The 27,043-nt window shown below is 41.6% G+C and overlaps 1 long non-coding RNA gene across 3 annotated transcripts; it reads left to right on the forward strand.

Annotated features, from left to right (window-relative positions):
- The first annotated feature begins 400 nt into the window (after nucleotides 1–400).
- On the forward strand, nucleotides 401–26,446 carry LOC118932976 (uncharacterized). 3 transcript variants are annotated; one of them, XR_005032986.2, is made up of 5 exons: nucleotides 401–551; nucleotides 4,250–4,411; nucleotides 22,576–22,753; nucleotides 24,119–24,222; nucleotides 25,149–26,446. It is a non-coding gene; the product is annotated as an uncharacterized LOC118932976 (long non-coding RNA). The 3 variants fall into 3 exon arrangements; XR_008993984.1 differs by lacking the exon at nucleotides 401–551 and having other exon boundaries at nucleotides 568–4,411; nucleotides 25,149–25,294; nucleotides 25,823–26,446; XR_008993983.1 differs by lacking the exon at nucleotides 401–551 and having other exon boundaries at nucleotides 571–4,411.
- The last annotated feature ends 597 nt before the right edge of the window (nucleotides 26,447–27,043 follow it).

Raw genomic sequence — 27,043 nt, forward strand, 5'->3', positions numbered from 1 at the left:
GATCCCAAAATTCAAAATTAATCATTTATTTGTGTCATCGGTCCCACTCTCTAGCCTGTGAGCTCCCTGGGATGATGTCTTGCCATATGCACGGCACATAGTAGTTGCTCAATAACTGTTGGGTAAATAACATCAGTTCTTAGAGGTACATTAAAAGTAAGCCACTCCCAATAGGTGTAATTTTTGATAAATCAATCAATTATATGTAAGAAAGGATTAGGTAAGTAAGGCAGTTTGAGAGTGAAAGCCCAATGAAAATCTGATGGGCTTATTTAATTTTAATTTAACTTATGCTTTTTTATTTTAGGTTTTGTAGAAGAGAAGTTTAGGAACCAATGTCCTGACCTCTCCTTTGCCTGTTAAAATATAACATCGTTTCGTCATTTTAATCTTCCAGGAACTCTTGGACAGACCTGCATATGGAAGAAGCTTACTGGGGCAGGAGCCCATTTCTGGGAAAACCCCCAAATGTGCAAGCAAAGCAAAGGGTGCAAGAGGCAGATGGCCAAAGAGCAGAGGAGAGGGAAATACTCGGCATTCATGCAGTAAAGGTAATTTTCCAAAAAAGGTGAAATCACAACTCTCATTCAGGTGTAAAGTGCACCCTAAAGATAATCAATAATCACTGAGGGAAACAAGCAGATGTTACAACAGGTCCAAAAGAGAACCTGGACAGAGCGCCTGAGAGATCAGGAATAAAGATATGGATATACAAAGGAGGCAAACTGATTTCTTCCAGAGTAGGAACGGAAAGGAAAATCAATCGAACCTCTGCCAGACAGGGTAGAATTTGCATGTCTCCAGACAATAATTTTTTTTTATTGCTATCAATTCCCACAGTTTACAGAATTGTAAAATAGCGTAGTTTTCTACTGAAGCACAAATGAAAGGTGTTACTTTTGCTTCACCTGGATAAGTGGGATGCAAAATGGTCTTCGAGATTCTGGGGTTTGGGGAAGTGTAGCCTGAGCCTAGCCCTGAGGAGAATGCTCTGCTGGTTTTGATTTGGCAGGCGTGGAATGAAGCTTGGCATCTGTATTTTTTAATAGTTTCATGTGGCACCCCATTTGAGAACCAATCTGTTGATGTAAGTTAACATTCAGTTTCCATCCTAAAGGAGAGCCTAATTTAAGAATAATCCAAACCCTTACCTAAATATTTTCTGTAAAAAAAAACCCCCACTTCTATTGGTTTGAGGTCTATTCTATAGTATTTTGGAGGCAGAAGGTTTACTTTCCCAGTTCTGTTCTAACTCCAGTTCGTTCAGCCATCCCTATCAGGGAGACAGTCCTTCAGGTATGTGGATCAAGGGGAAATCCCTACATGTTCCCGGATGACTCTGCTGCCTCGGCCTTTTAGAATATCCCCTGCTTGTCTTCAAACCCCCGACTCAAGCCAGGTGGCGGAGGGGGCTTCTACCTGGTTAAGGCTGAAGCGAGGGCACAGCTGGCCAGCAGGGGGCAGTGCAGGCTCAGGCTGGTGCCGCTCACACCTGCCTGCCTTCCTCAGCCTGAACATTTCCTTGTTCGCCTGAGCCTGGAAACTATGCTTGTCTCATCAAGGTGTGATAGAAAGCACACAGTTCAGTTCAGTGCAATATATCCTGAACTTTGCATGCTACATAAGTGACCTTGGGAAGTTACTCAACTTCTCTGTGCCCAAGTGTCCTCGTTTGCAAAATAGAAATAATTTTACCCATCTCTTAGGAATAAATAAGAGTAATACGTGCAAAAAACACTTGACGCAGCGGTTGGCATACATTAATGCTACAAAATGTTAGCTGTTATTTTTGTCATTGTTAGTGTTTACCAGGCACTGTAGGCTCCTGAACGAATGAGACAGTCCCTTAGATCTCACAGCTTAATGAGGCGGAGAGGAAAATATGTAATATTGTAAAGAAAAAGATGTGCATGGTTGTAGATGGGGTATGGAGGCAGAAGTAACCAAAACACCACTTACCAGAGGAAGAAGTGCTGGAAGATGGCTTTTAGGAATGAATAAGACAGAGGGGCTTTGGGCTTTGGGAGGCAAGGCAGGGGACAGCATTCCAAACAAAGAGGGCAGCAAATAGAAACCAGGAGGTCTGAGAGCTTGAAGGTCAAAGTCTTCCACCGGACCAGCTCTAAGAGAAAGGGAAGAAATCAAGGAAAAAGAGGAGAGCTAGCCAGGGGCCCAATCATGAGGAGCCTTGAAAGTCAGCCATATGTACTTGGACTTAACGCTGTGGGTCTCTGGTCTCCAAGCTAGTACACACAATCTCCACTGCAGTGTAAGGAAAAAAATATTAGAACTTCATTTTACTTGTAAATATCATCTTTGGGGGACTTTCTTTTTCTATATCTTATATAAGTTGTAAAGAATATATCAGTACAATAGTACCCAGATATAATTTATAAGTAAATGTTTATATATTGGCTTGCATGCAAGTTTTGTAACAGACTGTGCGGAGCCACCAAAGACGGCTTTTAATCAGGGAAGTACCTTAGTCAAATTAGCTGGCCCAAGCCAAGACCTTGGCATTGGGGATGGAGAGGAAGTGGATTTGAGTGCTATTAAGGAAGTATAATTCCATTAACAAGGAGGAGTGTATGATCAGTAAAAGTAGTGCCAAGTAGAGAGCTTGAGGAGCTCAATATTAAATGCTCAGTGCAAGACAAATACTTGGAGAATATCAAGTACCAGATACTGGTGGCTATAAGCATTTTTTATTACAGCAAAGCTAAGTAAATTTAAAAAAATAAGTTATATTGGGATGGTGAAAGTGAACTTGTATAGATCATGAGAAGGCTGCTAGGAAGGAACCAGATAGCACTCTTGGCTAAGAAGGATAGGAGACAGGGCCAATCATTGCAGAAGGAAGGGAGGCTATTTTTCTAGAAGGAAGAGACTTAAGCATATCTGTAGGCTCAAGAGAAAGGGGATCAATGAAGGGATCAAAAATAGAAACAGCTTCTCCAGTACGGATCTCAGGGCCTGCTCTTTTGGCAGTACCTGCCCACTGCGCCCCTCATCAGAGAAACCCCTCCTCTTGTCCAGTACTCATTTAGAACGTGAGTTAAAAAGCATGACTCTTATACAAATATCAAGTGAGTATATGTCAAAGATTTATTTCATTTATCAATGATAGAACAGCAGTCTGAGAAAACTGGTTCAGTTGCTATACTTCTATAAAAAAGAAAAAAACTGGTTCAGAGGTCAAAAAGACAGAAAGCTAAAATAAAGGATGGCCAAGTCAGCTCCCAAACTGGGTAATGTCTTGCAGGTGGGGTGACCAACAGCCTGTTGGCCTCAGAGCAGTCCCAGTTTAGCACATAAAAGTTCCTTATCCTGGGAAACCACTCAGGCCCCAGGCAAATGGGAGCAGTTGGTCACCCAACCTACAGGGCAATGAACTACAAACTTTGACACGATTCTTTCTACTAGACCAGAAATCATCCGCATCTTTTCTTCACAAAAAGCATTTTCAGTTGACCAATCTAAAAGACCATCTAATTTGATGGAGCCTGAGATCAAGATCAAGGAGTAAGTCAAGCAAAGACACACTGAATCAGTGACGTAGGAACAGATCTGTTCCGCAGTGCTCCATGTATCACTGAAGACAGGCAGTTATCCTTTGCCTCATTTCCAAGTGTTGAATTTCTTAGCACTCTACAAAATCATAACAGAACAGTTTCTATACCTCATCCATAGGCACCAATTTCTCCAGAGGAAAGAGAAGTTAAGAGCAGACTCTGGGGACTCCTCTTGGTGTAAGCTGTCCACTCGCATGATAATTATCCCTCCCACAGTATCCGCCATTCCCAAAGGTGGCAGAGGGTTTAGAGCCCAGGCAGGTTAGCGCTCAGGCTCAAGGGACTGGGCCCACATGGATAACCCAGGATAATTTTTCTATTTTAAGATACTTAATCACATCTCCAAAGTTGCTTTTGCATGCAAATTCACGGGTTCCACGGGGTAGGATGTGGACATCTTTGCAGGAGGTCATTGTTTGGGTCACCACACAGCGGGCCAGGTGTTCAGGAGTGGCTTGGCTGGGTGGTTCGTGGCTGTCCCACAAGATTGCAGCCAGGGTTTGGCTGGGGCTGCGGTCATCTAGGCTGTAGTGGGGAGGGAGGATCTGCTCTAGAGGTCATTCACTCGCTTTGGAGATAAAGGCTTTACAGGAGTGATCAAATTAAAATGAGGTCATTAGGATGGGCCTTAACCCAATATGACTGGTGCCATTATAAAAGGGGAAATTTGGATTTAGAAATATGGACATGCATAGAGGGAAGACCATGTGAAGAGATACAGGCAGAAGACGGACACCTACAAGCCAGCGAGAGAGGCCTGGATCACCCCTATGCTCCCAGCCCTCAGGAGGAACCGGCCCTGCTGACACCTTGACCTCAGACTTGTAGCCTCCGGAACTGTGAGACAGCACATTCCTGTTGTATAAGCCACTCAGTCTGTGCTATTTTGCTATAGCAGTGCTAACAAACTAATGCAGTTTCCTATGATGGCATATATAATTGTGATTATATTAAGTATTATAATGTGTGCTTATTATATGAATTGATGTTATCATAATTTATTTAGCTTTTTCCCAATTATAAGCATTTAAATGTTTTTAATGCTTCAACATTACAGCTAATGCAGAAATATATTACTTCTTTAGGATTAATTTTCAGGAGTAGGATTTCTACTGTCCAAGAAAATTAATCATTTTGTCTTTGGAGGCATCTTGCCACTTTGTTTTCTCAAAGGACCACTCTGGGGGCCGATGTCTGGAACATGGCCATGGCAAGTCAAAGTTCTGTGTCATTACTCATCTTGGTCCCAGGCCTCGCTGGGGCTTCGTGCACTTCCTAGTGCCCTCTGAGTATCTCTTTGGTTTCCATGATAGTGCCCAGTGAAGAAGTCGCCAGAGGCTAATGAAAACTAGCAGTTTTATAAGCCATAGGACGTCAGTAATGACACATATATGATAACCAAAAACAGGTTCCTCCAGACCCCCTTATCACCTAACGTCCGGCATGTTGCCTTGAGAGGTGACATGAAAGACACTGGCCTGCCAGGAAATGGCGTCTGCATCAGCCGATCGGTATGGGCCCCTGCGGCTTTCTGCGCACTGACGTCAGCAGTATGCCCTGTCCTGTCCTCCGCCCCACCTTGGCCAGAAGTTCTCTGGTGCAGGTGACTCCAAACTCGGGTTTCACAATGTCCCAGGGAAGGTAGTTGAGTGCAGTAGGCAGCCTTGGACCAGGGACGGTGGAGCTCTGATTCCAAGATCCAACTTCCAGTAAAATTTAAACGCAGACCAAGCGTGCTGATCACCACCTTCAAACCTCTCCATTCTGCATCTTCTTCTTTGGGGCATGTGTTACCCCCAGCAGGTTGCAATTTTCCCTCTGCATCACCCGAGAAAATCTGCTCAAAGTAAACTTTTACACAAGGGACAAATGATAACTGTCCCTCATAATGTCCCCCTGCCCCCACTGGAAGCTCCATAGGACCTGTGGTTTTTTCCCTGTCATGACAGTGCCTGGAATGTAGCAAGTGCTCAATTAACCTTTGTTGCATAGCAGAATAAACTTCTTTATTTTTTTAAAGTCAATATATTATTATTGTTTTAGATTAGTAGCAGTACTCAGAGTAGAAATATTTGAAAATAGAGAAAATTATACCGAAAAAATTAGAATTATCCATAAAAAGATCACCTATAAATCTACCACCCCTTATTTCAACCAGTGTTCATGTTTTATATGTATTTTTCCAGTAACTGCCATCCAATCCTTGGTACTTGCTATTATGAAAGTGCTTTGAAATAGTATAAGCTGCTATTACACTATTATAAATAATAATTTGATTTATAATTTCCAAAAACTATCCTTCGGGTGGTCCCAAGTATTTTCTCCACCAGCCCAGTGGCCATCTGCTTTAATTTACATCCTTGACAGAAGGAATAAGATTATTTGTAGGGTATGATGAAATTTGCAAGACCTAATTAATCTTTAAAAGTAAGTCCATGTTTGACAGATCCTCTGGGCTAGGGCTGGGGGAGAGGGAAGCAGTAGGGAGGTGGAGGGTCACGGGCAGTGTCACAAAATCAAATAAACAACTATAACATGTTGGGTGTTGCAACTGCAGAAAGGTTGGGAATGATCACAGCCCGAAGGCAATGGTCCTGTGACACTGTACGTGTGAGGGCAACCCTTTTTGCAAACTAGTCCCCAGGGACCTTGTGTGCTGGGCCTCTTCCTACTAAGGTCTTCTCAAAAGGTCTGTTTTTTGAGTTGGGAGTTCATTTAATATCCAAAATCTACTTCAAACTTTATGTTTTAAGTCTTCTCATAGCAACACTATTTTGAGAACAGAACTAGGAGAGAAACTGATATCATCTGCAGGAGCTCCTTATTTTGCATGTGAGGAAACAGGCCCTATTTGCTTAAAGACCACATCTTGTTGCTAGACTAAGATAAGAACCCAAATTCTGTGATATCTTTCCTTTTTGTCATACCAACACTCTGTTTGCTCCCTGTTATGGGTGGAATTATGTCTCCTCAATGTCCATATGTTGAAGTCCTAACCCCCAGTACCACAGAACGTGACTTTATTTGGAAATAGGGTCACTGCAGATGTAATTAGTTAAGTCACTGAAATACAGTGGGCCTCTAATCCCGTTTGACTCATGTCCTTATCGAAAGCGGAAATTTGGACACAGACATGCACACAGGGGAGTGACAATGTTAAGATGAAGGCAGAGATAAGTCAAGGAATGCCAAAGATTGCCAGCAAACCAGCAGAAGCTAGGAGAGAGGCATGGAGCACAAACTCCCTCCCAGCCCTCAGAAGGAACCAACCCCGTGGACACCTTGATCTTGGACTTCCGGCCTCCAGAACTGTGAGAAAATAAACTTCTGTTGTTTAAGCCACCCAGTTATTGGTACTTTGTACCACAGCCCCGGGAAACATTCAAGTCCACTCTCCCTTTGTGACCTTGAGAAGCTGTAGCATCTTGGAAAATCAATGATATCCTTAGGGTTTGGAGTCTTTTGGTAATTCTAGCTTCCTCTTTCCTCACTTTGGAAAGTGGCAGTACTCGGGCAGAGGTGAAGTTTCCCAAACATGTGTCAATAGTGTGAATTATTAATGTCATGAATACTCAGATTAAAATGAAATGTGAAAGCATCCCATAAAAACACTTGGTAAATAGAATATAATATCAGAATACATCTATACAAACTAGAGTCAAAAAACCTTCACAAATTATATCTATGTGTATGTGTGTATATGTGTATATATACACACAGATTATATTTATGTTTAAGTATAAAAAATTAGGAATATAATGGACATGTATAAACTACTTCATCCAACAGCAGCCGAGTACCCCTCCTCTCAGGGTCACATAGAACATTCACCAAGATAGACTGCATTTTGGGCCATAATATATACCTTAGTAAATGTAAAAGAATAAAAAATGACGCAGGGTCTGTTCTCAAACCACAGTGGAATTAAATGAGATATAAATAACCAAAAGATAGTTGGAAAGTGTGAAAATACTTGGAAATTAAAGAAAACACTTCCAAATAACACATGGGTTAGAAAACAAATCTCAAGAGAAATTTAAAAATATTTGTAAATGAAATAAATACAACTACATGAAAATAAATACAACATCAAAATTTGTGGATGCAGTGAAAGCAGTGCTTAGAGGGAAATTTATATCGGTGAATATGTGTACTAGAAAAGAAGGATCTGAAATCGATCATCTAAGCTTCCACCCTAGGAAACTAGAAAAAGAAGAGCAAATGAAATCTAAAGTGTGCAGTTTCTGATTTAAGAGACTTAACTGATTTGAAACATAATTGCATAAAACAATAATTATAAGTCTGTGCTGCTGGACTTACATGTAAAAATTGAACATATATAATGCAATAACAGCACAAAGAAATGGCAAGAAAATAGAGCTACACTGAAGAAAAATGTCTATGTATTTGACACACCATATATGGAGGAGACAGTTGTAAGTTCCGGATGCTTGGAAGAAGCTGAAGAAATAGGTTGAGTATCACCAGAGGTCCCCAAGCTTTCGGGAGCTTCCGTTCTTAGCTACTCTGTTATCAAAATGCACATGACACACACACCAACTCATCCATTAGCTTAAAGTAAGTTTTAAATACTTTGGAATTTTTATGGCTTTTTCCTTCACCAGTCTATGGTTTCACTGTGGCTTTTGAGAAGTTTGAAAGTCACTGTAGCAATCACTAAGAATCCAGGTCAAAACCACTCATGATCAAGATGATTGACAGATTCTTGCAGGGGTTCTTTCTGGTCATATATTAATGGGTTAAGATAGATCTGGGAGCTAGACTACCTGGGTTTGAATCCCAGATCCACTACCTGACAGATGTGTAAACTTGAGCAAGACATTCAATCTTTGTAAGTTTCTTTCTTTCGGTGAAGTGAAAAATTTTCCTCCACTGAAAATGAGTATAATGATGGAACTGACCCCATAGGGTGGGTATAAAAATTAAGTGAGTTAACAGGTAAGGGAAACAAAAGCAAAAATGAACAAATGGGACTACTTCAAACTAAAAAGCATCTGTACAGCAAAAGACAGCATCAGCAGAACAAAAAGGCATCCTATAGTATGGGAGAATATATTCGTGAAAATCTTATCTGATAAGGGGATAATATCCAAAATAAATAAAGAGCTCACATGCCTCAATACCCAAAAAACAAATAAACTGGTTTAAAAATGGGCAGAGGATCTGAACAGATGCTTCTCCAAAGAAGAAATTCAGATAATCAACAGGCACATGAAAAGATGCTCCACATTGTTAATCATCAGGGAAATGCAAATTAAAACCACAATGAGATATCACCTCACACCAGTAAGGATCACTACCATCCAAAAGATAGGAAACAACAAATGCTAGCGAGAATGCGGATAAAGGGGAACCCTCCTACACTGCTGGTGGGAATGTAAATTAGTTCAACCTTTGTGGAAAGCAATATGGAGGTTCTTCAAAAAATTAATAATAGAAATATCATTTGACCCAGGAATTCCACTCCTAGGAATTTGCTCAAAGAAAACAAGATCCCTGATTCAAAAAGACATATGCACCCCTATGTCTATTGCAGCACTATTTACAATAGCCAAGAAATGGAAGCAACCTTAGTGTCCATCAGTAGATGAATGGATAAAGAAGATGAGGTACATATACACAATCGCATATTATTCAGTTGTAAGAAGAAAACAAATCCTACCATTTGCAACAACATGGATGAAGCTGGAGGGTATTATGCTCAGTGAAATAAGCCAGGTGGAGAAAAACAAGTACCAAATGATTTCACTCATTTAGGGAGTATAAGAACAAAGTAAAAACTCAAGGAACAGAACAGCAGCAGAATCACAGAACCCAAGAAGGGACTAGAGGTTACCAAAGGGCAGGGGTGGGGGAGGGTGGGGAGGGAGGGAAGGAGAAGGGGATTAAGGGGCATTATAATTAGCACTCACTATATAAGTAGATCACCAGAAAGGCAGTAGAGCATATAAAAGACAAGTAGTGACTCTATAGCATCTTAATAGGCTGATGGACAGTGACTGCAATGGGGTGGAGGGGAGGGTACTTGATAATATGGGTGAATGTTGAAGCCACAGTGTTGCTCATGTGAAACCTTCATAAGATCGTATATCAACGATACCTTAATTTTAAAAAAGTTAAGTGAGTTAATACATGTGAAACACCTAGAAACAGGTCTGACATATAGTAAGTTCTATGTAAGTGTTAGCTATCATTTTTATTTTCTCTTGTATTGACTGTACACCTGAACCCACCCATATTTTACACAGGAGGGAAAGCAGAAGCATGAAAAAAATTATTATTTTTTTTAAAGAGTGGGGAAAATGATAGACATGACTCAAGAGAAACATGGAGAAGGACAGTTGGAAATCGGCTCTACTACTGTGCCGAAATTTTCTTTTACCCTGCCTACATCAGACCCAAGTTGTGGTCCCATTTAGCAATTGTCAATACTAAAAAGCCAAAATATATGGGCTTGCCTAAATTGTCATTTTTCTTAGTTAGGGTGTATATTTGGTCTGATTTATTTGATACCTGAAAATCATGTTTGTTTTATGAGTTTTAAGAAACTGAGATGTGTGTGGGTATATTGCCATTACTCTTTATCTTCTTGATAAGTAATTACAACAAGGAGATGATAAGTTTAACTGAAGATAGTACAAGTATAGAAAAAAGACCAGAGACAAAGGCATTTAGAAAGTTTACTTTCACATAGGTGTAAGGAAATAGTCAATAAACACTTCAAAATTTTCTCAGAATCTTTAGCCATTAGGAAAATGCAAATCAAAAATCACAGTGGGGTATCACTTCACACCTACTATGCTGGCTATAATAAAAAAAAGACAGTAAGTGTTGACGAGGATGTGGAGAAATTTTGGAATGCTCTTACAACACTGGAGGGAATGTAAAATGATTCAGCCACTTTGAAAAACAGTTCAGTAGTTTCTCAAAAGGTTAAACATATAGTTACATAAGACCCATTAATTCCATTCCTAAATAAATAAAAACTTGTGTCCACATAAAACTTTTACAAGCATGTGCATAGCAGCATTATTCATAACAGCACCATTCAAAAAATGGAAACAACCAGCTTTATTTATCCATAAGCTGATGAATGAATAAATAAAATGTGATATATCCATTCCATGGAATATTGTTTGGCAGTATAAAGGAATGAATTACTGGTGCATGCTGCAATATAGATGAACCTTGAAAACATTGTGCTAAGTGCAAGAAGCCAGACACAAAAGATTAGTTCCCTCTTGGAGATAAACACCCATCTCTGGATTAAATTAAGTACTCCCTTGTGCATGGAATTATCTAATAATGTATAAAATGAGTTCAACAAATACAGTCCTGTCCTAAAAATACACAAACATGAAAAGAAGCAGAGATACATATACTTTAAAGCCCAAAGTCCACACTTCGGCAAAAGCACAAGCCAGGAACACATCGATCAAATATTTACAAGATGCATAAAGATTACAGTTAATAATTTTCATGATAAGACTCACTGATATATAAGTGGGATCTATAAGTAGTTAAAGAATAAGTAGAGCAGTAAAATCAGCAAGTTTTGTAAGCAGATTCACTGGTCACCTTGATAGCTTGATTAATAAAAAAAAATCTCTTTAAGGAAACACTGGTGCATGTCCGTGTGTGTACTTTTAACTACTATTTTTTTAAATTCAGTTTTGAAAGAAAGACTGGGGTTCCTGGGAGATCCCAGAACAGCTGGCATTCCTGTGCCTTGTAGTTACTGATTATTAATCTGACGTCAGGCAACATCCATCACCATCTCTGCATGCCCCATGCCCTTCTATGCTGGAAACTTTGCAGGATTAATCCCTGGTCACTCTTCTTTGGTTCTTTCCTCACTGCCTGCATCCCTTGGCAGGCCCTAGTTATTCCCCACCCTCGTTTACCAGCATTTAGCTCTGCTTCAGCCACCTGATTCCCATTTTGGGGACTGGGGGCAGGAGAACAGATGCATGCTGTGGCACACGCAATAACGCACAACTCTGAAGTCAACGGGCCTGACATTTCTCAATATTTGCTCTGGCAGAGATAGCGAGCAAGAGCTGATCTCTTGTTCCAGGGAACCAAAAACCGTTTTGTAAAGAGAGGGGAATGAATCCACCCAGCCTCAGGTCTGGAGGGCAGGAGGTTTGCAGGGCAGTCAGTCCATCCTTCCTGAGCCACTCCACTTGGCAATTCATTTCAAATGTCAGCTCAAGGCTGAAGATGTCCTCTCTGTGCCTCTGAATCTCCTACAAACCCCCAGCCTGTCTTATCTATCCATCCTCTGGGCCCAGTGCAGTGCTGTCACATCAAGGGCACCAACAAGTGTCAGTAAAACCAAAGGCAACCAGGGTAGGCTGGCTCTGCCTTCCTTTTACCATTTGATAATCACTGGCCAGAAAACAGAATGACCTAATTAACCAGGGATCAGGGTTGTAACCTTGGTCATAAAAGTTAATGATTTTTATCACTTTATTGACTTCTTTACCCCTTAAGTACCATCAACACAGGACAGGATGTTTTAGTGGCTATGAGGCAGTGTAGCCCAGGTGGGTAAACATGTGGATACTAGAGTAGGCTACCTTGGCTTAAGTTTTGATTCTGCCATTTGGCAGCTGTGTGACCTTTGGCAAGTTCCTTAACCTTTCTGTGCCTGGGTTTCCTCATCCGTGAAACAGGGCTTACATAGTTTCTACCCTGCATTGCTGTTGTGGGAATTAAATGACTTAACATTTGTAAAGTATTTAGAACTTGCAGAAGTGCCCAGAATATGGAGGTGCTCAATCAATACTTGTTGATGAATAAAATTATTATGTTAAAATTCTTGGTTCACTTACATGCCTCAACACCCAAAAACCAAATAACCCAATTAACAAATGGGCAGAGGATACGAAGAGACGGTTCTCCAAAGAAGAAAATCAGATGGCCAACAGACACATGAAAAGATGCTCCACATCACTAATCATCAGGGAAATGCAAATCAAAACCACAATGAGATATCACCTCACACCAGTATGGATGGCCTGCATCGAAAAGACTAAGAACAACAAATGCTGGTGCGGATGTGGAGAAAGGGAAACCCTCCTACTCTGCTGGTGGGAATGTAAGCTAGTTCAACCATTGTGGAAAGCAGTAAGCAGTATGGAGGTTTCTCAAAAAACTAAAAATAGAAATACCATTTGACCTGGGAATCCCACTCCTTGGAATTTACTGAAAGAATACAACTTCTTAGATTCAAAAAGACATATGCACCCCTATGTTTATCGCAGCACTTTTTACAATAGCCAAGATATGGAAGCAACCGAAGTGTTCATCTGTAGATGAATGGATAAAGAAGATGTGGTACATAGACACAATGGAATACTATTCAGCCATAAGAAACAAACAGATCCTACCATTTGCAACAACATGGATGGAGCTGGAGGACATTATGCTCAGTGAAGTAAGCCAGGTGAAAAAAGACAAATGCCAAATGATTTCCCTCGTTTGTGGAGTATAACAATGAAGCAAAACTGAAGGAACAAAATAGCAGCAGACTCGGAGACTCCAAGAATGAACTATTGGTTACCAAAGAGGAGGGGTGTGGGAGGGCTGTGGGAGGGTGGGTGAGGAGGGAGGGAGAAGGAGATTGAGGGGTATTATGATTAGTACACATGGTGTGGGGGATCACAGGGAGAACAGTGTAGCACAGAGAAGGCACATAGTGGGTCTATGGCATCTTACGACACTGATGGACAGTGACTGCATGGGGTATGGGTGGGGACTTGATGATGTGGGTAAATGTAGTAACCACATTGTTTTTCATGTGAAACCTTCATAAGAGTGTATATCAATCATACCTTAATAAAAAAAATAAGCTTAAAAATGCAAAAAAAAATTCTTGTTCATTGTTAGAGAAAATACTTAAATATCCTTCCCCCAAACTTTTTTTTGCTTAACTTTATGTTCTGATAAGGCTAGGTATTGAAAAGTGTTACTGTCTGTGTTGTTGCTAATTTATGAAAAACCCATTCAGATAAAATAGTCAACATAATCAGAAGAGTTAATTAAGTAAAGAGCTTTGAATGGTGCCTGACACAGGTGCTCAATACATATTAGCTGTTATTATTTATTATTCATTTGCTCATTCAACAAATTTTTTAGCATCAGGTGGGGAAAAAAACAGACAAAATCCTGCCCTCATGGAATCAGCATTCTAATGAGGCAAACAGACAATAAATAGAACATGTGAAATGCATACCATGAATTTTATAAATATATTTTTTTCCATGTGTAAATATTTCAAAAATCGGGGTGCATCTTACAATGGATAGCATTTTGCAATTGTAATTGCTGGCATTTTTTTCTTTTGTACATAAAATGATGATACAGATTTCAAAACTGGCCTCAGATTTGATGTAATATGGAAGCATGTTAATCATGTGATATGGAAATCAGTAATATGGAAAAAATAAGATAGAACAGGTAGAGAGCTTGGGGAGGTTTGTAACTTAAATTTGGTATTTAAATGTGTCCTTTTACATTCACATATATTTTGGAAATCAAAGGCCACAATTTATTTAATAAAATCATAATTTAAAACACTATTAGTGCTAAATGCAATGTGGAATCCTGGATGGGATTCTGAAACAGAAATAGACATTAGTGTAAAGATTGGTGAAATCAGAATGAAATCTGTAGAACAGCTAAGTGTTAAACCAATGTTAATTTCTTCATTTTGATAATTGTTCTATGGTTATGTAAGTTATTAACATTAGCAGAAGCTGGGTGAAGGGTATATGGAAAGTCTCTGCACTATCTTTATGATTTTTTGGTACATCTAATATTATCCCCAAATAAAAAGTTTAACAAAAAATGTTATTAGTATAGCTGAGGCTACTCCAAGAAAAAATTGACTTGTTTAGGCATTGTTTCATTTTTTTTTCATTTATGATCTATTTTTATTTTTTATTATTTATTTACTTATTTTTATTAAAGTATCATTGATATACAATCTTAGGAAGGTTTCACATGAACAACATTGTGGTTTCAACATTCACACATATTATCAAGTACTCATACCCTCCACTGCGGACCCTGTCCATCAGCGCAGTAAGATGCTATAGAATCATTACTTGCCCTCTCCATGCTATACTGCCTTCCCTGTGACTACTTACATTGTGGTTGCCAATTATAGTTGGGCATAGTTTCTTTTACAGGTAAAAAGATATTTTACCCCACAAGGCATACTCATGCATGCAAACAGGTCTGGATTTCAAAACCAAAAGTGTATGAAAGAGCTTCCAGAACTAGAAATAATAAGAGCTAATGTTTATTGAACATACAATGTGCCCAGAGTCGTTTTAAGTGCTTAATGTGTGTTAATTTACCAAATCTCACCCCAACCATTGGTGTTGGTACTATTATCATTCCCATCTTTACCAATGAGGAAACTAAGACACAAGGATTAAGCAATTTGCCTGATTTACACGGTTAGGAAACGGTGGCACTGATCCAAATCTAGCTGGGGCAATGATCTTCCAGCAGGAATGAGCTGGGCTTGCCCAAGGATCCTGAAGGCCTGTATGGCCCAGTTTGGAGAGTGGGGAGTGAGGGAGGACATGATATGCAAGTAGTTGTTGGGGGCCAGGTTACGTGGGGCCTTCTGAAGTTTAGATTTTCTTCCAAGTACAATGGTAAGCCATTCAAAGGTTGGGAGGAGGAGTGTGGAGTCTGAGATCTGTCTGGCTATGGAACAAGGAAAACAGGCTTCAAGGGCAGGCAATCCTGCTGGGGTTCCCTACTTACCCTCGATAAGGATTTTGTACCCTCCAACTCAGTTCTATTCCATGCTGCTTGCAAACATACCCCAATCAGGAGACTCTTAATGGAGAAACCACCCCAAGCTGGTATCCTCCTGATATTGGGTATATTCTGTTCACAAAGGACACCTCCGCTTCCTGAGAGGAGCAGTGGACCATTCTCCAGGTGGTATCATCCCACCACTCTCTGCAAAATCACTTTGGAGGACTGGGTGTGGGCCTGAGACTTAGCACACCTTCTCAGCACAGGTGTTTTTGGTTTGGTGTTGGGTTTTTTGTGGGTGACCTGTTATTCTTCATTTTAAAAAAATTTAAGGTAAAATCACAAAGAGGCATTCAATCTTTTTGGTGTACAGTTCTGCAGTCTTTGTCAAACGCATAGTCATATAACCAGCACCAAAATGAAGATACAGAGCAATTCCTTTGTCCTCCAAAATTCCCACATGTAGCCATCCCTTCCCTCACTCCCAACCCCTAGGAAACCACTGATCTGTTTTTCTATCCCCATAATTCTGACTTTTCCAGAATATCCTATAAATAAATTCACACTGTGTGTAGCCTTTTTAATCTGGTTTCTTTCACTTGGTCTAGTGCCTTGGAGATTTATCTATGTTGATGTGTGTATTGGTAGTTCATTCCTTTTTTGTTGCTGAGTAGTATTCCATCATGTGAATGTAGCACAATTTGTTTACTCATTCACTGATTGAAGGACATCTTGGCTGTTCTCAGTTTTTGGCAATTAGAAATAAAGCTGCTATAAACATTCACATAGAGGTGTTCTTATGAACGTTTGTATGAAGTTTTTCCTTTTCCTAAGAGTAGAATATCTTTTTAGGGTTGTACGGCAAGTGTATGTGTAACTTTCAAAGAAAATTGTCTTCCAATCCACTGGACTCCCCTTAAAGGGGAACATCACAGAAAGCGGTTGTTTTTGCGGTACTCTCAGGAAGTGGCCAGTAGAATCACAATAATAAGCAAATCTTGCTTAATGGATCATCAAATATTATCTCAGAGGGGCCCTGAGGTGCTTTCTTTTTCCTTCATCTATGATTCTCCTCTGCCATTCACTCAGAGGTACTCATTTCACAGAGAAGGTTAGGACTGGGACTGCAGACGCAGAATCTGTGCTTAGCTTCCGACTTCCAAAAGGAATTCTTGGAGTCCATTTTAGAGATAATAGCTCTCTAAAGCCAGAGCTTTTGGTTCTCTTTGCTTTATGAGAGAAAGGATGAAGTCTTTTGGCAAGTCAAATAAAGGGGCGCAGTTTATGCAATTGATTGAAAAGAGAGACTAGAGGGAGAGAGCACCTCTCTGCCCTGAGGAGGTGGGTGAGGAGCCGGCGGGCCGGGGAGAGGAGCTGGGATCTCTGGCCCTCTTTGCCTTTCCCTTACCCTTCTGCAGAAGACTTCCCACCTGGAGACTGAACTTGGAGGTCCACTGAAATGTCTTGTGTGGACAACCAGCCCTTCAACAACCAGGGGCCCTCACTAAGCCCTGGATAAAAGGTGGGCCCAGGACCTGGGGCAGGGAGGGGGCAGGAAGAGAGAGAGAGAGGGTGGCTTAGCTTGGGTGGGAGAAGCCCAGCCCCAGCTCTTGGGTGGGATGTGGTCCGATTGGCAGGAGATGGTGTCCTTTCATGCAGTCTGTGACTGCCTTTAACAAGTTACACTTGCTTAAGAGAGGTCTCGTAATCCAGCTGTCAGCTGTTCTAGAAAGAACTTCTACAGCAAAAGTGAGACATGTAAAGGACAGTAAGTTAACAGCTTTCGAATTCCTCATTAGTGTCCTACAGCCTTAACTATTGAGATCACTGTTGCCACAAACCATCTCTTTCACAGGACTCGCAGATAAGGGCCAAGGGAACAGCTGGATTTGAAGGCTCTTGGGGGAGATGGAGCAGGTGTATGTAAAATCCCTGTGGGGTGGAACTGCTTGCTGGGGGCAGCTGCAGAGGCCTCCCCAGCAGAGCCCCAGTTCTGTTCAGACTCAACCCAAAGGACAGCCCCTTAATTCCCACTGGCATCTCTGTTTGTCCCTCTGGTCTGTGGCCAGCCACTGCGTACTACAGTGACCTCCCTAGGTCCACCGCTAGCAGCACATGCCTTTTCTGGGTTTATTTCAGTTTCGAGTGGGGTCAGTGATGATGCACACACGATGCCCCACCCCTTCATGTCCGAAGGCCTTCACAGATGACCAGTTGGGACTACAGACCCAGACAGGGGCGTTAAAGCAAACATTTCCCTTGTTAAACCAGTCCTACTGCGTCCTTTGGGTAGCGAGACGAAAGCACCTTCTTACTCCCGTCATCTCCTGTCCCCCGTCTGCTTTGCCCACTGCAGCCCGCCGGCCTGGCTGTGCCCTCAAGACACGGAGGGCAGTTCCCCCTCAAGGCTGTGCACTTTGCTGTCCCCTCTGTCTGGGTTGCTCGTTCTCCCAGTCACCTGCAGGACACGCCCTCCTCTCACTCTCACCGCCCATTAAATGCCACTGCCTGGCGGGTGCGGGGCGGTGGGCGGGGCAGGGAGGTGGTCCTTCTAATGAGCATGCGCCAAATAGCAGCCACGTCTAATCCCTACCCTGTTGTATATTCAATTGACGACGTTGATGCCTGCTAGTTTTTTTGTTCTTTGTCCATTGCTACTCTTCCCCCATGGAATGTCAGTTCCACGGAAGCAGGAGCTTGGTTTGTTTTCCTTCACTTCTGTATCTTCACTTCACTGCTGTATCCCCAGCACTTAGAAGAGAGCCTGGCTCATAAGTACTTGTTGAATTAGTTGTTTAATGAAACTTGATTGCAGGCCTCTTGTTATGGAAAACCTCTAAGTGACCCACAGTCACAGTGTTCCACTCTCCAGGTTCGACTTGGTTCAAAGCTGCATCCTGCTGTCTGGTCTCGTTCTCTCTTGTTGTCTCGCTCCCAGCCCTCCCACTGGGAGAGATGTGTGCCCACGGCCCTCTTCTCAGACCTCGGAGACCCCACTGCGCCTCCTCTTTGTTTTGTCCAGTGTCTTGCGGGAACGTGATGTTCCCAGACTTGGGTAATTCATTGTGGCTTGGCCCCTGCTGATGGCGTGCTCCCTTCGGTGGATCCCAGCAATGCATTGGGATAAAGTTTGCAGAGTTGCATCACCTCTGGCACTAGTTTCCAGGCAGAGTAGTGAAGGAGTGGCCTTGGGGCCTCAGTAGAGCCTGGCAGCAGCAAATCTTTAACCTTTGGAAAATTCTGTGCTTCTTGGCTGACAGAATTCTTCGGAACTGCAGGCCCATGGAGCTCTGCCCAGGACTTCCTGCAGTACAGGAGCCAGGCTCAGCACCTGCCTTGTCTGGAAGGAAGACCCTGTGTCCCCCACGATGGCACAGGGTAGGGGGTGCTTAGTTTGTGCCATGCTACCAGGAGATGCTCCTTCCTCCTGCAAAGTCCTGTCTTTGTGGCTGGAGCTCTCACTGCGAGGGGAAATGCAGGGCTGAGGAAATGCTAAGGGCTGGGTGGCTTAAGCCCTGGGGTCTCATTAAAGGTCAGCAAGAGAAAGTTTATGTAATTCATCTCATTATTTAAACTATCCCTTTAGTTGGCTGCTCAGAGATCAGACTTGGTAGGAAGAGAATCTCTGTCTCTTTGTATATGTATATATTACATGTATAGCTATATATCCTTCCCTTAATTACAGAACTAGTTAGACGTTTACAAGAGATACTGAACTCCATTTTGGCACCTTCACCTATGAAATCTTTCCAGAAAGGACAAAGAATAGAATGCAAGAGTTGGTCTTTGAGGAAACCATACAAACTCATTTTTTTTTTTTGGCCTGCAAAAGAACAAAACACTTTCATGAGAAGATGAATAATTCATTGTGCAGCAGAAAGGCCTGTTCTGCTACATTTGTTCTTTTTTTATATGAAGAACATTATGTTTACTAGGCTCTCCCCTACCCCAAGTCCCCCCCACAAACTCCATTACAGTCACTGTCCATCAGTATAGTAAGATGTTGTAGAATCACTACTTGTCTTCTCTGTGTTGCACAGCCCTCCCCTTTCCCCCACCCCCACATTATACATGCTAATTGTAATGCCCCCTTTCTTCTTCCCTGCCCTTATCCCTCCCTACCCTCCCATTCTCCCCAGTCTCTTTCCCTTTGGTAACTGTTAGTCCATTCTTGGGTTCTGTGTTTCTGCTGCTGTTTTGTTCCTTCAGTTTTTCTTTTGTTCTTATACTCCACACAGATGAGTGAAATCATTTGGTATTTGTCTTTGTCCGCTTGGCTTATTTCACTGAGCATAATAACCTCTAGCTCCATCCATGTTGCTGCAAATTTGCTACATTTGTTCTTGAAAGCTTGTGAAAAGTCCTGAAGAGGATGACTGAGGTCCTGTGTTTAAAATTGGATAGATAGAGGCTCATGTGTGCAGGATGACTTCCTGCTGATGACTCTCCCAGATCACGCCAATCCCTATTACTCATAGGATTCTGTGGTCCAGTTTAGACGTAAGAGTGGGATTTTTGTTGTCAGATGCTTTGGTGGTGGCCTATGGGATCCCAGCAGGAAACAGATAGTGCGTGCAAACTAGGATATTTGAAGAGAGTTTAATAAAAGAACCATATGCAAAGGTGTTCTGAGAGTTGACTGGGAATAATGATTTGTTTTGGATCTCTTATGGTTCTGGGAGTTGACCGGAAATAGCTGGGTGGACCTTGCTTGGGATTTCTCACATAGTCACAGTTATCTTGGTCTGGTGTAATGTGATGGCTCAGATGGACCATCCAAAATGGCTTCTTCACTTACCTGCCTGGCACCTTGGTGTTTACCTAGTTGTCCTCTCTCTTCAGCAGAGTAACTGGATTTTTACAGGGAGGCTCAGAGTCCCAAGAGCAGGAAGCAGAAGCTAGTAGATCAATTAAGGACTATATCCAGAACTAGCACAGTGCATTTCCCCATTATCCATTGGTCAAAACAGTCACAGGATATGCCCAAATTCAAGAGAGTGGAGAAATAAACTCCACCTCTCAGTGGAGAAATGGTACAGCCACATTGCCAAGCAGCGTGTGAAATGGGAGTAATGTTGCAGCCATTTGGGGGAACTAAAGTCTGCCATCAGAGGTGTGAATAGGGATCAGAGAAACCAAGGTGGGGAGCTGCCTGAAGGGGTAAAGGGAAGAAATGATGACAAGAACCCAGAGAGGGTAGCTTTGTGGAGATGGTCTCCTAGTAACAGCCATGGTCTTCAGAAGATGCAACCTAACCAAAGGGGAGCTGGAGGATTAATTACCCAGCCTTATGTATTACCTTCAAATCTCCTGCCAGTGACCTACAATGGCCAAGGGTTCCACTGACAGGATCCATGCAGGTCAGCCTCTTAGGGCACAGAGAAGGGTGGGTAAGGGCAAGGATGGATCTGAAGAGGCAAAGGGAAGATAGACTGCATACCAGTGGATTACAAAGTATCTAGAATATTTTTACCCACAGGCAGGAATTGTTCTTCAGAGGACTAGAAGAAAAATTGCCTAATTTTGAGCAGCTGGAAGGATTTCTAAATGCCCTTGTGTGTTGGAAGACAAAGCCTTTTCCTTTGGCCAGAAGATGCTGCCACGGCTATCAACACCTTACCCATGGGCATAGTGAGCCCCTCCGTGCCTCCCTCGCCTCATTGTCTGCTACTCCTTTCTTACTCAGAAGGCCTGTCCACATTCTCTCAACCCCTAGCCCTTTGAGGCTTTTCAATGCTATTTTCACAGCTTAGAATCTCTCTCCCTCCTTTCCCTAGCCAAATCCTTATCTTCTCAACTCCACTTAAATGAACTCCTTCAGGGAAAGTTCCTTCAACTTCTCTCTTCACTGAAGCTCTTCTCTCTGCATTTCTCCTCTGTGGCTCTCATCCTAGTAGCAATTTAAATAATTCTAAAAACTGCATGATTGTTTGCTTCATATTGATCTCTGTCACTAGACTCTAGTTCCTTGAGAATGGAGTCTTTATCTTCTTGAGCCCTATTCCATTAAACTTAGAACAGTACTTAACACATGGTATTTTCAGAGTAAGTATATGTGAATTAATTACTGCATGAATATGGTAGAGGTGGTCTTTTGGTGTTTTTATGTGTTTGTTTTCAGCTATAGCCACTGTTTAGCTATATTTTGCTTGGCAGCTGGAGGTAAGACTTGGGTGGGGATTAAGAAATAAGAAGATAAGGAATGACTTCAGGAGCTGAGGCAATTAGTAAATATTGAGCAGCTATCAAAACACAATCATCTAAGGAACAACCTCAGTATTGGTGCATCAGCTGAGGAGTAGATAAACAAAATGTGCTAATCCGTACAATGAAATATTATTCAGCTATACAAAGAATGAAGTGCTGATACATGCTACAATGTGGATGAAACTTGAGGATATTATGCTAAGTGAAAGCAGTCAGACACAAAAGGCCACATGTTGTACAATTCCACTTGCAGGAAATGTCCAGAATAGGCAAATCTATAGAGATAAAAAGTGGATTAGCAGTTGCAAGGGGCAAGGTGGGGTGTGTGTGTCTAGTGGGAAGTGACTGCTAATAAGTAGAGAGTTTCTTTTGGGAGTGATGACAGTGTTCTAGAATTAGATAATGGTGATGATTGCACAACCTAGTGAAATACTAAAAACCAGTCAATTGCATGCTCGCAAAGGATAAATCATATGGTATGTGAAGTATATCTCAATTACAAAAACACAACCAGCTAATGTATTATTATAAAAATAAGGAGCAATCATGGTCTAGAGATAGGCTGAGGGATTAGAACATGGTTTAGACTGTAAATTATTCTGAACAGAAGAAAGGCTAGAACACAAGTTATTTCCCAAGAATCTAGGCTTATTTGCTTGATGGCTTCTCTCTGTAAATACACATGACACTCTTTCTTCATAAATGCTAAGATTTGAAGTGGCATTAAGGTTCTAGCCATCCACAAATGCAGGGACACCAAGTTCTGACTTAAAAAAAAAATGACTGAGTTAATGGGGAATGGTTTAAATGTTATGCAAAGCACAAAACAAACAGGATGGTGTTATTTGCTATACTCCACGAAAGAAGTGGCCAGCAGACACTTCAATCAGCAAACAGATGAACATTTTATTTCCTTTTTAACCTTTAGAGCCCTGATGTGAAGGGAAGGGCTGTAACATTAAAAGCTCAACTAGTCTTCCCTTCTAACCAGGAGAAAAAACATCAACCAAACCCAAATTGAGGAATGTTCTACTCAAACCTGCCAAGGTCATGAAAAATAAGGAGAGCCTGAGAAACGGCCACAGACCAGATGACGCTCTCAGATCAGATTAGATTCAGGAGATAGGAGGTAAAATGGTATCCTGGATGGGGTCCTTGAACGGCAAAAGGTATTCACAGACAAACTAATGAAATCTAATTAAAATGTGGAGTTTAGTTAATATTAATGGACTGATGTTTCTTTCCTGGTCGTGACCACGAATGTACCATCTAGCATAAGATGTTAGAAATAGAGGGCGATGTGGTAAAGGATGTAGGGACTCTCTGTACTGTCTTTGCAACTTTTCCGTAAACCTATTCTAAACTTTCAAGTTTAAAATTTGAAAAGCTCAACCAGATTCACTTCTCTGTTCCTACAGCCTTCTCTCTGTCTAGATCACAGGTTATGGGTTTTTTGGGTTTTTATTTATGGTAAAAAAATTACATGAGCTAATGAATGTGGGAACAAACCACCAAGCTCTCCCTATAACTGTAAGCTGGAATTTTTAAATGATCGATGTCCAACCTAGCTACCAAGTCCCTCCTAAATTCCTCACTACCCCTGCTATAATTGTGAGGGTTTTCCCTCATTAACCACCCTTCTACCACTTTTTCCCCTCTGGTCTATGTACTCTTCATTGCCAATGGGCAAGCAAGTATTGGGCATGGCTTGTATCAAATGCCCTGCCAGAATTAAAGGAGGACATGGAGAAGCACAAGGAATGCTCCGCACCTCATACTACTTGGCAAGTTTACAGTCCACTAGTGTGGATAAAATGAGAGTTCCTGTGGCCAGGATTCTCACCTGGCCCTGGTTGACTAGCTCACTGCCCACCTGTGGGCAATACGTGGCTGTTGACTCTATATAAAGAGCTCCTTCCAGTGCTCTGGGTGTCACACAGTGGCATGACTGCAAGGCTGCAGGAGAGCAGAGCAGAGGCTGGAGTGGTGGCAGCGCCGAGGACAGAGGCCCAGAGGATGGCTGTGTGGGACGGCTGTGAGGACAGATGGGCTCAGAGGCAGAGACCGGCTTGCTGCCTGCAGACTCGCTCTGAGTGAATGGGATTCTAGTGACTGACCTGTCACCTGGAAATAAAGTTGGGTATAACCCTTTCACCCCAAGAACGTTTTGCTGTTGATTTCTTTGGTCACACTGAGTCCATAGCGAACTTGCCTGGGGCTGAAACCCATTGGCAAGACAACTAGGTTTATCACAATATATGCTTTCCTCTGTACCCAACAGATGAGTGATCACTGATAATGGTCCAGGTGGAAAGATACAAAGTAACTAATAAGAAAACAAGCAATAAAAGGCAGGTGACTAGTACCTACCTAGCCCACATAGTTAATTCATCGCTTTCTGAAGGTCACCTCCAGCTGGTCCCCTCTCCAGATTTTCCTTCTCCCCCCACCCCCCACTGCCCCACCTCCACTTTTATTTTTTTTCTATTTAGGGAAGAAAGGACTCTACTTCTCAACTCCCTTTGTTCTCTCAGGAGGGGCAGACTTGTGTGGTGGAACCTGGAGCCAGATAGTAAGACTGGAATGCCCACTCACCACTCACCACTCACCACTGTGTGACCTCATTTTCATCTGTCAGGTGAGAGTGAAACAGGCCCTACTCCCGGGATTCATATGAGGAGTCAGGGAGACTGTGTCCAACAAGGCTTGGTCTAGGGTAGATGCCAAGTGAGCAGGAGCTCTTATGCCGCTCTGCCTGGGTAGAGAAAGGAAAGATGTGGGAACCACGTGTATGAAAATGAAGGGTTTTAGGTGATCACCAAAAAGCAAGTTGACAAACATTTTTATACTTTTGGGAAAATGCTCAGGAAATCATGTAAAATGAGACTCAACAGAACACAAAATTCTGATATATAAAGCCTATGGATATACACCTAGAATAAAATATGTATTTCAGAATGTTAATTGTGGGCAACATGGTTGACAGCAGTTATCTCTGGGTGGTGGAACCATTTAAAAAATACTATCAGAAAGTAGAAAGGTCGGAGGTTATTTGTAGAAAGTTATTTGCCAAGGGCTGGAAAAAAGAGAGAGGGAGAGTTAGGGTTTAGTGAATACAGTGTTTCACTTTTGCAAGATGAAAAAGTTCACACAACAATGTGAATATACTTAACTCTACTGAACTGTACACTTAAAAGTGATGAAGATGGTAAATTTAATGTTCAGTGTTTTTGACCACAATTAAAAAAAATACTTTTGCTCGGGCAGACACAGTAGTTTTAGGCTTAAGAAAAAAAAATCAATGAAAGTAGTTGTTTGATTTTTCAAAGAAAGTCTTAACTATGGCTGGTTGGTGTATTTTTGTTTTATTTGGTTAGTATTTCTACAATTTATTATACCCTGACTACCCATGGAGTTTACCTGGTAGCCATAAGGCTTCCTAAGTAGAGTTGGGTCCCCTCATTTGTCCCCCTGCTTAGCTTTCTACTGAGAGAAAATATGAGTTCCAGAAGAGGGGAGGATCACCAACACTTGTTTGTTTTGTCCGTTTTCCTTCTGATCTAGATTCAATTGTCAGCTACCGAATGAGGGCATATCCAAGGGGATGACCTGATACAGAAGCCACTGTCCCCTTCACACCCCCTGGGCCCTGAAGATCCTGCGTCAGCTGCGCTATTTGCAGGACCATCCTCCCAAATCCTGTGCTGCTGGTTGGTCTTTGATCTGTAAACCTGAGTCTGAGCCAGCCAGGTTGAGACAGAGCCAGCCGGGTGGGTGATCTCAGAGCAGCTGTTTCATTGTTCTGCAGTTGCTTCCTAGGCCTGGGCCTCCCCAAAGGACAGGATGGGCCCCCTTGACAGACAGGTGAGGTGCTTAAACAGATCATTCACAAAACTCCAAGAACTAATAAGTGTGTGAAAAGGGACCATCCTCACTCAAATAATAAAAGAACAGAAATGACAGCGATACTTTAACACCATATTTTTCCCTCTGTCAATCAGTTTGGCAAAGATCGTTTTAGAAAATAATTCCCAGAGTTTGCAAACAATTACTGATAGGAAGGTAATTGGCCTTTCTGAAAGCAAGCTGGCCATGTGTATCAGAAACTGTAAAAATGTGCATTCTAGAATAGAATATTCCATAAAAGGTTCAGGACAAAATAGGAATTTAGCACAGGGTAAAGGCGACATTTCAAAATAACAAAGAGAATCTTCTATTTCTGACAATGCTGAGGTCAGGATGATCTGGAGAACATCTGGGAATGTTGGATAAAATATGACACAATGGCTGACGAAACTCCAAAGATAAAAAAGGAATGCCCCAGGAACCAAACAAGGAGAAAGAAGTGAGAACCAGAGCTAAGGGTGAGTTGACAGTGCTGCTGCCCTAGAGGGAACTTTCTGAAGAATCTAAGGTTCCTGTTTTAATGTCCAAGTGGCGACAGAACACCAAGCCTATAGGCTCCGTGGGTATGGGAAGAAAGTTGAATCTGAGTCCATGTAAAGGTGGGATCCTTGAAAGTCTACATCTTTCAAGTGGCAGAAATCAGTCACAATTACTTCTAACTTCCAGAAAACCCCATGCTTGCTCGACTTAACTCTTGCAAAGGCCAACATCAAGAAGAAGGGTCTTAACCTCTGAGATTCTGTCCACCTAGAGAACCCCTCCTATAGCATTCAGTTGATTCAAGCAGGATATGCTGTCCTGACAGTCTGAAATCCAAGAGGTTGTCAAAATAAGACATATTTGTATCATCTGTTCTTCCTATAGTCTATCACTGATCAATGTGGCACGTCTATCAGTATTTGAAATGTGATTCTACTTCTAGGAAACTATCCACAAATTGCAGGATGCTCATAAAAGTTCCCAATCACAAGTAAAAAGTGTGTTCCACGTGCTTTATAGAAAACAAAAAAGAAGCTGCCTCATGTCCAAGAGTGGAATGGTTGAACGAACACTATGTAGCCATTTAAAGGAATGAAGTGGATCTTAAAGTATAAAAATGGAAAATGTCAGGACAAGGTGTTATTAAGGTTTTTTAGAAAGCAAGCTATAGAACAGCTTGTCTGTCCCTGTTTGACCAATAGAAACAGAATGCAAACCACAAGGAAATTTTGAATTTCCTGGAAAAATATTTTTAATATTTAAAATTAAAAAGAAATAGGTGAAATTAATATGCTTTATTTCACCCAATATATCCAAAATATTATCTAAGTATGTAGTCAACATAAAATTATTGGTGAGATATTTTACAATATTTTTATGTAAGTCTTCAAAATCTGATGTGTATTTTACACTAACACATGTCAATTCAGACAAACCCCATTTCAAGCACACAGTAACCACTTATGACTAGTGGCTATGATAAGACAGCTATAGAACAAATGTGTAGTATATATATTTCTGAAGAACTCCGAAACAAATGACATAGATATTACATAGACATAGAAAACACTTGG

This window comes from Manis pentadactyla, chromosome 15, assembly GCF_030020395.1.
Source record: "Manis pentadactyla isolate mManPen7 chromosome 15, mManPen7.hap1, whole genome shotgun sequence".
NCBI classification, from domain to species: domain Eukaryota; kingdom Metazoa; phylum Chordata; class Mammalia; order Pholidota; family Manidae; genus Manis; species Manis pentadactyla.